Genomic DNA, 10,309 nt, shown 5'->3' with positions numbered 1-10,309 from the left:
ATAGATAGATAGATAGATAGATAGATAGATAGATAGATAGATAGATAAAATATAGTGCTACAATAATCCCATCTCTTTATAGAAACAATTATCATTTCACATGCATTGACCAAACCAAGTCAAGCCCCAAAATGCATTTAGAAATAATAGTGATGGACAATGGAAGGTCTAGATTTGTTGTATTCCTGCTTGCTTATCTACATCTGTTGGAAGGTGAACAGAGAGGCCAGGTTGGATACTTCAGTTCAGAGAGACATGCTCAGGTGGTGCAATGACTTTGGTTTTCATTGGGCAGGGGTTTAGGACTATTATCCCCTGCATCTTTTCAGCAATGCATGAGCACAAAGTAGTACAACCAAGCAAAGTTAAATTGGCATACAAACCTGATGTAGATGTCTATAGCACATTTCATAATTGAGTGGAAAGCTGTAATATGGATACTCTAGGATCCCATACCAAAGAAAAGTGGTAAACTTGTGAGAACTTGAACCACTCATTGCCAATAAAGATAACATGGAAAACAGGTAAAATTACAGCTCTTTTCCAAATAAGAGCTAGATGTAACAGTTATCATTTCCTGCTCAAACCTAATGTAGTTTTTTTTTTCTTTATGTTATGGACTATTTCCCTCACAGCTGTGGTAGTGAAGCTATATCTTCTGTTAGCAAGATCTTCATGGTCTTCTCAAGTCACAGGTGGCCAGATCCATATGTATGATGACATTAAAAAACACAATACCTTCATAGATGGGCATAGTGAGTCATGCCATCACAAGATTACATTACAATACCAGTGCTTTGATCAGAATCATAAAAGGACAACACAATCTTGATAGCAACATAAATATCTTGTGTGTCAAAGGTCTCAAACATTATCTAAGTTACCTACTCTCTGTTGGCTCTCTTCAGGTATCAAACATAGTTCTCTGTAAACAAAAATGGTCTGAGATCTCCATGTCTTCTGACTTCAATAGGGGTACTTCTAGGTCAGAATACTTTTTATTTGCTGCTCCTCATCCACCATATAGCTGTTATTTTGGCACATGAACACCATCACACCCAAAAGATAGGGGGAGACAGGGGCAGAGCCAAAATGGTGGAAGGAAAGCAGTGACTTGCTTTAGTCTCCCCCCAAACCCCTCCAAATAAAAACCCCTCCTATAAAAAATGGCTCTAAACAAATTCTAAAGCAGCAGAACCCACAAAAAGACAGAATGAAACAGATTTCCAGCACAAGACAACCTGGATGGTTGATCAGAAAGGTATATCGCTCCGGGCAGGGAGAGGAGCACGGTTTGGTCTGGGCGCACAAGCCACAGCGACACTGGAGCAGGCCTCAGAGGACTGAATCGTGGGCAGCTGTGGTGGTTTCCAGACTTCTCAACCCATGAATGCCAAAGACAACTTAGAAGGTCAGTGGGAAAAGTCTGTGACTGCAGTGAGAGAAGGAGCTAGGTGTCAACTGTCACCGGGGCCTCAGCTGTTTCCTGAGCATCCAGCCCACAGACTGAGGGGGAATCAAGTGGCTGATCAGAGGGGGATTGCAGGGTTCTCTTTGTCAGTGCTGAGGCAGGAATCTCTTGCTTTACCAGTGCTTGGATCTGGGTCACAGTTCTGAAGGGCAGTCCTGGGGTGAGGATGAATGCTGGTGTGGTGAAGCTTGTTGTGGTGGTAGAGAGAAAACACCTCACCCCTTATCATAGCACCTTGGAAGAACTGAAAATTTTCAGGTCCCTAGAAGTATCTCTGAAAACAGCTGTACAAACCGCTGAAGCTTGGGACAGTACATTCTCCACATTGGAAGCAGACTTTTACCTTAACAAAGAGTTTAAAACTCAAGTGATTGGCCGGGATCATGAGTAAGCAGTGCAAAAAGAGTCAGACTATATTATCTTACTTTGGAGACAAAGAAGATCAAAACATACAACCAGAAGAAGACAATGAGACCAAAGCTCCTACATCCAAAGTCTCCAAGAAGAATATGAATCAGTCCCAGGCCTTGGAAGAGCTCAAGAGGGATTTTGAGAAGCAAATAAGAGAAGTAGAGGAAAAACTGAGAGTTTTGCAAGAAAATCATGAAAAACGAGTCAACAGCTTGCTAAAGGAGACCCAAAAAAATACTGAAGAAAATAACACCTTAAAAAACAGCCTAACCCAAATGACAAAAGAGGTCCAAAAAGCCAATGAGGAGAAGAATGGCCTAAAAAGCAAAATTGGCCAAATAGAAAAGGAAGTCCAAAAGCTTACTGAAGAAAATACTTCCTTAAAAATTAGAATAGAGAAGACAGCTAGCTGGCACGGTGGATTGAGCTCCAGCCCTGAAGTCAGGAGGATCTGAGTTCAAATCTGGCCTCAGACCTAACACTTGACACTTACTAGCTGTGTGACCCTGGACAAGTCACTTAACCCCAATTGCCTAAAAAAAAATTAGAATAGAGCAATTGGAAGCTAGTGACTTTATGAGAAATCAAGACACTGTAAAACAAATCCAAAAGAATGAAAAATTAGAAAACAATGTGAAATATCTCATTAGAAAAACAACTGACCTGGAAAATAGATCCAGGAAAAAGAATTTAAAAATTATTGGACTATCTGAACCAGAGGGCATAATAGAAATTGAACGAATCCACCAATCTCCTCTTGAAAGAGATCCCCAAAGTAAAACTCCTAGGAATATTGTAGCCAAATTCCAGAGTTCCCAGGTCAAGGAGAAAATATTACAAGCAGCCAGAAAGAAACAATTCAAGTATTGTGGAAACACAATCAGGATAACACAAGATTTAGCTGCTTCTACATTAAGGGACTGCAGGGCATGGAATATGATATTCAGGAGGGCAAAGGAGATAGGATTACAACCAAAAATCACCTACCCAGCAAAACTGAGTATAATCCTGCAGGGAAAAAAATCATCATTCAGTGAAATAGAGAGCTTTCAAGCATTCTTGGTGAAAAGACCAGAGCTGAATAGAAAATTTGATTTTCAAATACAGGACTCAAGTGGAACATGAAGAGGTAAACAGGAAAGAGAAAATCATAAGAGACTTATTATGGTTGAACTGTTTACATTACTGCATGAAAAGATGATATTTGTAACTCATGAGACCTTTGTCAGTATTAGGGTAACTGGAGAGGAAAAAATTGTATGTACTATATATAGATAGATAGATAGATAGATAGATAGATAGATAGATAGATAGATAGAGGGTACAGGGTGAATTGAAAATGAAGGGGTCATATTTGGAGAATAAAATTAAGGGGTAAGAGAGAATTATACTAGGAGAAGGAGAAAAGGAGAGGTAGAATGGGGTAAATTATCTTAGAAAAAAAACCAGAAAAGGCTCTTACAGTGGAGGGAAAATGGGGGAAGGTGAGAGGGAATGAGTGAATCTTATTCTCATAGGATTTGCCTTAAGGAGGGAATAACATACACACTTAATTGGGTATGGAAATCTGTCTTACCCAACAGGAAAATGGGGGGGGAGGGGACAAGAGAGTAGGGGGATGATAGAGAGGAGGGCAGAATGGGAAAGGGGGCAATCAAAAGCAAGTACTTCTGAGGAGGGACAGGGTTAAAAGAAAGAATAGAATAAATGGGGGGGATAGGATTAAGGGAAATAGAGTTAGTTTTTCACAGCATGTCTACTATGGAAGTGTTTTGCATAACTGTATATATATATATATATATATAACATATTTAGTTGCTTGCCTTATCAATGAGGGTGGGTGGGGAGGGAGGAAGGGAGAAAATTTGGAAGCCAAAGTTTTAAAAACACATGTTTAAAAAAATGTTCTCACATGCAACTGGGAAATAAGAAATACAGGAAAAGGGGTACAGAAATTCATCCTGCCCTACAGGAAAATTGAAGGGAAAGGGAATAAGAGAAGAGGGGGAGACATAGAAGGGAAGGCAGATTAGGGGAAGGGGTATTCAAAATGCATGCCATCTTGGGGTGAAGGGAGGGGCGAGATGGGGTGAAAATTTGGAACTCAAAATCTTGTGAAGTAAATGTTGAAAACAAAAAAAATAAATAAAAATTACCATAAAAACAAAGATAGGGGGAGACAATCCAATGGACGTTATCTCCTATAAAGCCAACATCGCACATTTTGCATTGTCAACAAGGAGAACAGCAATATCCCTGGTGAACTTTGAAGTGGTAAATTTAAACCCTTAAAACAGAAAAAAAAAGTAGTACAGTACCTGGGTACAGGAGGGATTACAAGGTAAGCAATATAAGGGAACTTACAATTCAATTTTTTTTTCTTTTATAACCCACCTACTCAAAGGTACAAGTCTTAGAAACACAAAGCATTCATGAATAATAATGCAACAAAATAAAAACATGTTCACTCAGTTTGAAATCTAAATCCACATGAAATATTCAATAGGTATTTCTCAAGTATGAAAAGAGGAGTATATATTGAATTTAATGTAAGTAGAGAGAGATCCTTTTTTACTTTCCCCATAGTGAGTAAACTTTGATTCTCTATTGCTTAGTAGTTGAGAAGAAAAGAAGTGAATATGACATAACACAGTTCTGCCCAGAATAAATTAGCAGCCTAAATATACACTCATATACACACACACCCACACCCACACACACACACAAATATGGCCATTGGAGTAGCATCTACTACCAAATATCCAGAAAAAAAAAGAAGAGTGTATGAAAATATGTTGCCTGTAAATTGTACAATTAGCTTCCTGGTTTTGTAAAGTTAAACCAGTGATATATTACTTTGCTTCCTTTTGTTTCCAAGAGAATTCTTTGGGAAGAATTTTTTTTAATAAGGTATACTAGTGATTCATTCCCATTCCTAGAATTTTGAAAGAATGATATTAATGAATCTCAAGGAGTATTGATAATAATTGTAAACTTCTAAGGACTAAGGCTTTGGGGTTATTGTTGAAATGTGCAAATTCAGTTATAATGTTTTTTTAAGAAAATCCTTTTAATATCTATGTTTCATAATTCAGATATCTCACAATGCAATATAATTTGGAACTTTGTGACAGCTATGAACTATAACTGTGTCTGTTTTTATATAGTTGTGAATTATTACTGGTTATATTACAATGCCAAGGACATTTAGGTAGATGTGAATCTTCATATGTAGACAGAGATTTGTAAGTGTGCATGAGTCTGTATTTATATCATATAGTAGGAATGTGCTCACAAACATAAATGTAGACAGTACAAGACATAATTAAGGAAGAGGTAACATAATACTGCCATCTCATGGCTAAATGTATTTGAGGATGCATGGTTGATTTAGAGCTTAATAAACTTATTTTTCCCAATCACAAATCTGTTTGATACTTTAGAAACTGTACAAGTAGCCAGAAACATACTCATTACTAGAGAACACACTGTATAGAATAAATTTTAAGTGTTTATAATCCAACCCAGACATAAAAGCACATTTTCAAATGAAAAAATATATCGAGGGATAAGATGAAGAGTAATCTCAAAAATTAAAATGTTCCTGGGTTTTCTGGTTTCAGTTGTGGAGAAAACAATCAACTCTGAACTCAAATATTTCACTATAGATGTGTACCGAGGAGAAATTCAGGTGAGTAGGCCACAATGGCTGCTTAATGAACAGAAAGGACTAAACCAATCTAATCAATGGATGCACAAAATGAATACCAGAAATAGAAACAAATAGAGCAGTCAGGCTGTTAAAGGATTCAGAACAGGGCTATAGAAACAGGTGTGCATCATTGAAGGGAAACAAAAGGTCAAAGCCAAAACAAAAATCAATAAGCAAAATGCTTTGCTTTTCTTAGAAACATAAAGAAACATTGTTATATATATGTGTATATATGTGTGTGTGTCCATATATATATATATATACATACATACATACATATATATATACACACACACACACATGAAGAGAGACAAACAGGACTTTCAATCTAATCACAAAAGGGAAAAAAGATGTTTTATTTCCCATCACTGTACCTCTGCATCAACAATTCTCTATGTTTGGAGTGTTCTCCCTCCTCAACTCTCATTCTTTTAATCCCTTGAGTCTTTTGGGCCTCAGATCATTGCAACATTCTTCAATAAGCCTTTTTCTTATCATCCAAGTTTCTGGTGTCTCTACCACAATTTATATTATATTTATTTTGCATATACTAGTTTATATGCATTCTTCATCAAAAGAATAAAGGGCTGGTGATGATTTATTGTTGTTTATTTAGCCTAAGCATTTAGCACAGTGTCTGGCACATAGATAATTGATGAATGCTTACTGATTGATTGATGGATGATTTTATAATATAGCTTTTGGGTGTAATACTAATTGAAAAAGAAGGGAAAGGGGGCATGGAGACTGCCTCTTAGCAATTGAGTTCAGCTGTAAACACTATCTGTAATGGGTATAAAAAGAAATAACATCTGTTAAAGAGGTCTTTGAGAAATAATCAAGAGAATGCTGTGATAGTCTGAATAATTCAACTCACATTAATCTCATCATTAATTTTCTTAATGTGCATCTTTTTAGTGATGTACCCCCTAACTTGAACTTGCAGGTTGGATCCTCCAAGGGAGTGGCAACCCTAGCTTTAAGATATTTAGGATACAAAAATTGTAGCTCATGAGACATCACTTGTGTTATCATCTTTAATTTTTGGTCTTTTGACATAGGTTGTTCACAAAGAAGGTATTTGATAAGATGCCGTTTTAAGAATAATAGTAAAGTATTGTCCCTATAAACCTAGTACACACTCTCTGAGAAATACAGAGCTCCAGTGGGGAGGATAGGCATACACATAAATTATATAAATATTGAGGCATCAATTTAGGGATTGGATTTAAAGATGGTGACTCCTGCTTCCAGCACTGTAGGACCTCACTATTTTCTACTCTTGACATGATGCTCTTCTCAGGTGTAACTTCACTGCTAGTCAGGTTGCTTAGCTAAGCTACCTTAACCTATTATTCTCCTCATTTCAATTTTGACTGTCACAAATCTTACACACATCTTGTGCATTGACTCACTTCTTGCTAGTTGTAATGTCTCTTCCTGGATGAGCCATAGAGATGGAAGATGCCATGTGTTTTGCAGAGGGGTGAAAGGGAGAAATACCCCCCCCCCCTTGCCAGGAAAGAAGGACGGTTGTTTGTTTCTTGTTGTTGTTGTAGTTGTTGTTTTCTAGATGTGACTCCTTTTTGGACTGTTAGGTATCACAGTACTCAGTGCTGTTTCCTACCTTGATTGACTCCTTAGAAAATATGTCTTGCTTTTTACAGGAATACTTGGGATTGGCTGATCTTTTGGCTGGTCAAATGTTTAGCTGCTCTCTAATTCCATCAACCTTGGTTGAAGTTTTCTTTCATGTAGTATAAAAAGGCATAAAAGTATAGCCATATTCATCCCATTCCTAAAATGCATCTGGATTACCTTTGTTTTCTCTTCTCCAGGATAAAACATCCATAAGTTCTTCAGTGGATCCTTTTATGACATATTCTCCAGGTGCCTGTGAACTAGAAAAAAAGCAAAACAAAACAAACCCTTGAACACCTCAAGTGAGATAATTTTGCCATTTCCCCCCTTCTTCTCTAGTGTAAAATAATCTTTTTTAAAAGAAAGATTATCAGAACATAACAGAACTCCTAGAATTTCTGTTTACTTGGACTCCCTCAGAACCTCTTGATAATCATGAAATTCTATATGATATGATTTGATATTATATGTATATATACATACCATCTACTTGTATGTAAAAGGTTTGTCCTTGTTTGTTCTCTTATGACTGCTTAGTCGTGTTTACATGTCTATATCTCTCTTTACTTCCATATTTGCTTTTTAAAGTTTCTACTCAACTTTGTTCTTTCCATTAGATAAACTTGAAAGGCCTCTGGCTTCACTAAATCCATTTTCCTCCTGCTTTTTTTCTTGATAACTTTGTTGAAAGCACATATCCTTTTCCTTTTGGAGTGTCATATTCCAAACTCTCTACTCCTTTATTTTGGTGACTATTGATTCTTATGTGATATTACTGTGTCTTCATGGTGGTGGCGTTGTTCAGTTGTTTGTTGTGTCCAACTCTTTATGAACCCATTTGGGGTTTTCAAGCTACTAAAGTGGCTTGCTGTTTCTTTCTCCAGCTGATTTTACAGATGAGAAAACTGAGGCAAACAGGGTTAAGTGACTTGTGCAGGGTCATAGAACCAGTGAGTGTCTAAAGCTGGATTTTAACTCATCTTCTTGACTTCAGGTCCTGTACTCTATCTACTACACAATCTAGCTGCCCTGCAGTACTTTAATTGTTTCTTTATCATTGTTTGTGGTATTTTATCCTTGGCCTAGAGGGTCTGAATGTTGGTTGTAATATTCCTGAATGTTCATATTTTTCCCAGGAGGTAACCAGTGGACTCTTTCTATTTGTCACTTGTTCCCTACTTTTCTTAGAAATTTGGTGAGTTTTCTTTTATTATTTTTTAAAATATGATTTCTAGTCTCATCCTTTTTTCATCAAGGTTTCAAGTAGTCTAGCAATTCTTAAATTAACTCATAATATTGATATTTCTTCCAGGGCAATTGTTTTTTGCTATGATATACCTTATATTTTCTTTTTTTATTCATTATTTCATTCTATTTTCACAAGTTCTTTTTTTCTTTACTTTAATATTCTTTGTCTTATGAGTATTAATTTTAATCTAGTCAATTAAAACTTTCAGGGAATTCCTCTTCCCCATAGGTAAAGTTTTGTACTTATTGTTCTAATATGTTAATGTTGTTTCCAAATATTTCTTCCATAGCTCCCATTTCTTTTTTTATATTTTTCTTCTAACACTCATTTGATTTTTAAATCTTTTTGTAGCCCCTTTTAAAACATCATCTCTTCTATGAATTCTGGTTGGATATGTACCCAATTTGGGATTGTTAGATTTGGGAGAGACTATCTGGTCAGATTTTTTTTTTTCCTCTTGGGCTCTTCTGCTATTTTCTTTGTAATTTATGTACATTCCAGAATTTTGGTGGCAGCTCAGGTTAAGCATTTGAAAGTTTTGACTGTTTCTAAAGTGGTTCAATCGAAGGGAAAAAATCTGATCACTAACCTCCTGGCCTATTTTCTACAAATTACTGATCCAGGTTTGAGCCTGAACAAAACATCTATTTTGGATAAGAAGTTGGAAGTTCTCTTATTATAAGTTCTATTGGACTGCTGCTGGACTCAGTCACTATCAGCCAGCTGGGCAGCTCTGCAGGTTCTGGCTGAGAGAACATTCCTGTTCTGATTATTATTTTGTTAATTTCAAATGGATTAGAGGCTAGAACTGAAAATCTGCTCTGCTTCTGGGATCAGAGCTACATCCCTACTATTAGCTTTTGAACTTGTTCTTAACTCAGGCTCATGACTACTTTACCCTAAAAAGCCACCTTTGGGGGAGAGTTTATTTTGGATCTGTGACTCAGAACTAGGTAGCCAAGTTGCACCTGTTCCTGCAACCTCCCCAAGGTCCAGATTTTGTTATGTTGGTCTGGGATCTCTTTCTGTAGTATCAAGCTTTTGTCTTCTTTTAGTCCCTGAGCATCCCCAATGTCCATTAACCTCTCTGTCTTTCTCCCTTTATTAATACGAATTAGAAATATGACTCACTTGTTTGTTTTTGTTTTGTTTTGTTTTTTAGATCTCCTAATCAGGACTAGATTCTTTATGTTTTCTAGGTCTTTGTGGAGGAGTCGTATTGGGAGAAGCTCATTGTACTTCTTCCTGCTATTTCACCATTTTGGCTCTCCAATCCTATAATTTCTCATGGGTTTCATTTTATGTTTTGGGTATTACTTGGAATAGCTCCATAGAAGGGAATTATATTCACTCCCCCACTCTCTGACCCATTATGCATCCATGCCAGAATAGAACTCCAGGGAAAATTCTTAAACTATTAAATATTGTTCATGTCCAAGATTTCACTCAAAATGATAAACAAGGTCCTTCTTATAAAAGGTACTCATAACAGGTTTAGACAATAACATATCTTCTGTCACAGAAGAAATATTCAAAACTCAAATTGTTCATAAGTGTATATTGACAAATACATAAAACATAAAAGTAACTTATCATAAAAATAATATCCCCAAATAATAAAGATTGTGAGATAGCTCAATATATATTTAACATGCACTTCAAACCTTCACTGGGGAATCCATAAAACCAACATCCAATGTCCAGTCAGTTAGAACTCTTTATTCTTTTCATGTTCAGGATGATCTTTCTACTGGGAATAGTCTTCTCTGAAAACTGGAGTAATTGCAGAAAGTATCCTCAATAGAAATCAAGCACCAATTCATAA

Source organism: Vombatus ursinus, unplaced genomic scaffold (assembly GCF_900497805.2).
Source record: "Vombatus ursinus unplaced genomic scaffold, bare-nosed wombat genome assembly UNPS02014779.1, whole genome shotgun sequence".
Taxonomy (NCBI): Eukaryota; Metazoa; Chordata; class Mammalia; order Diprotodontia; family Vombatidae; genus Vombatus; species Vombatus ursinus.
The sequence above is the reverse complement of the archived record's forward strand: the minus strand, read 5'-3'. Positions refer to the sequence as shown.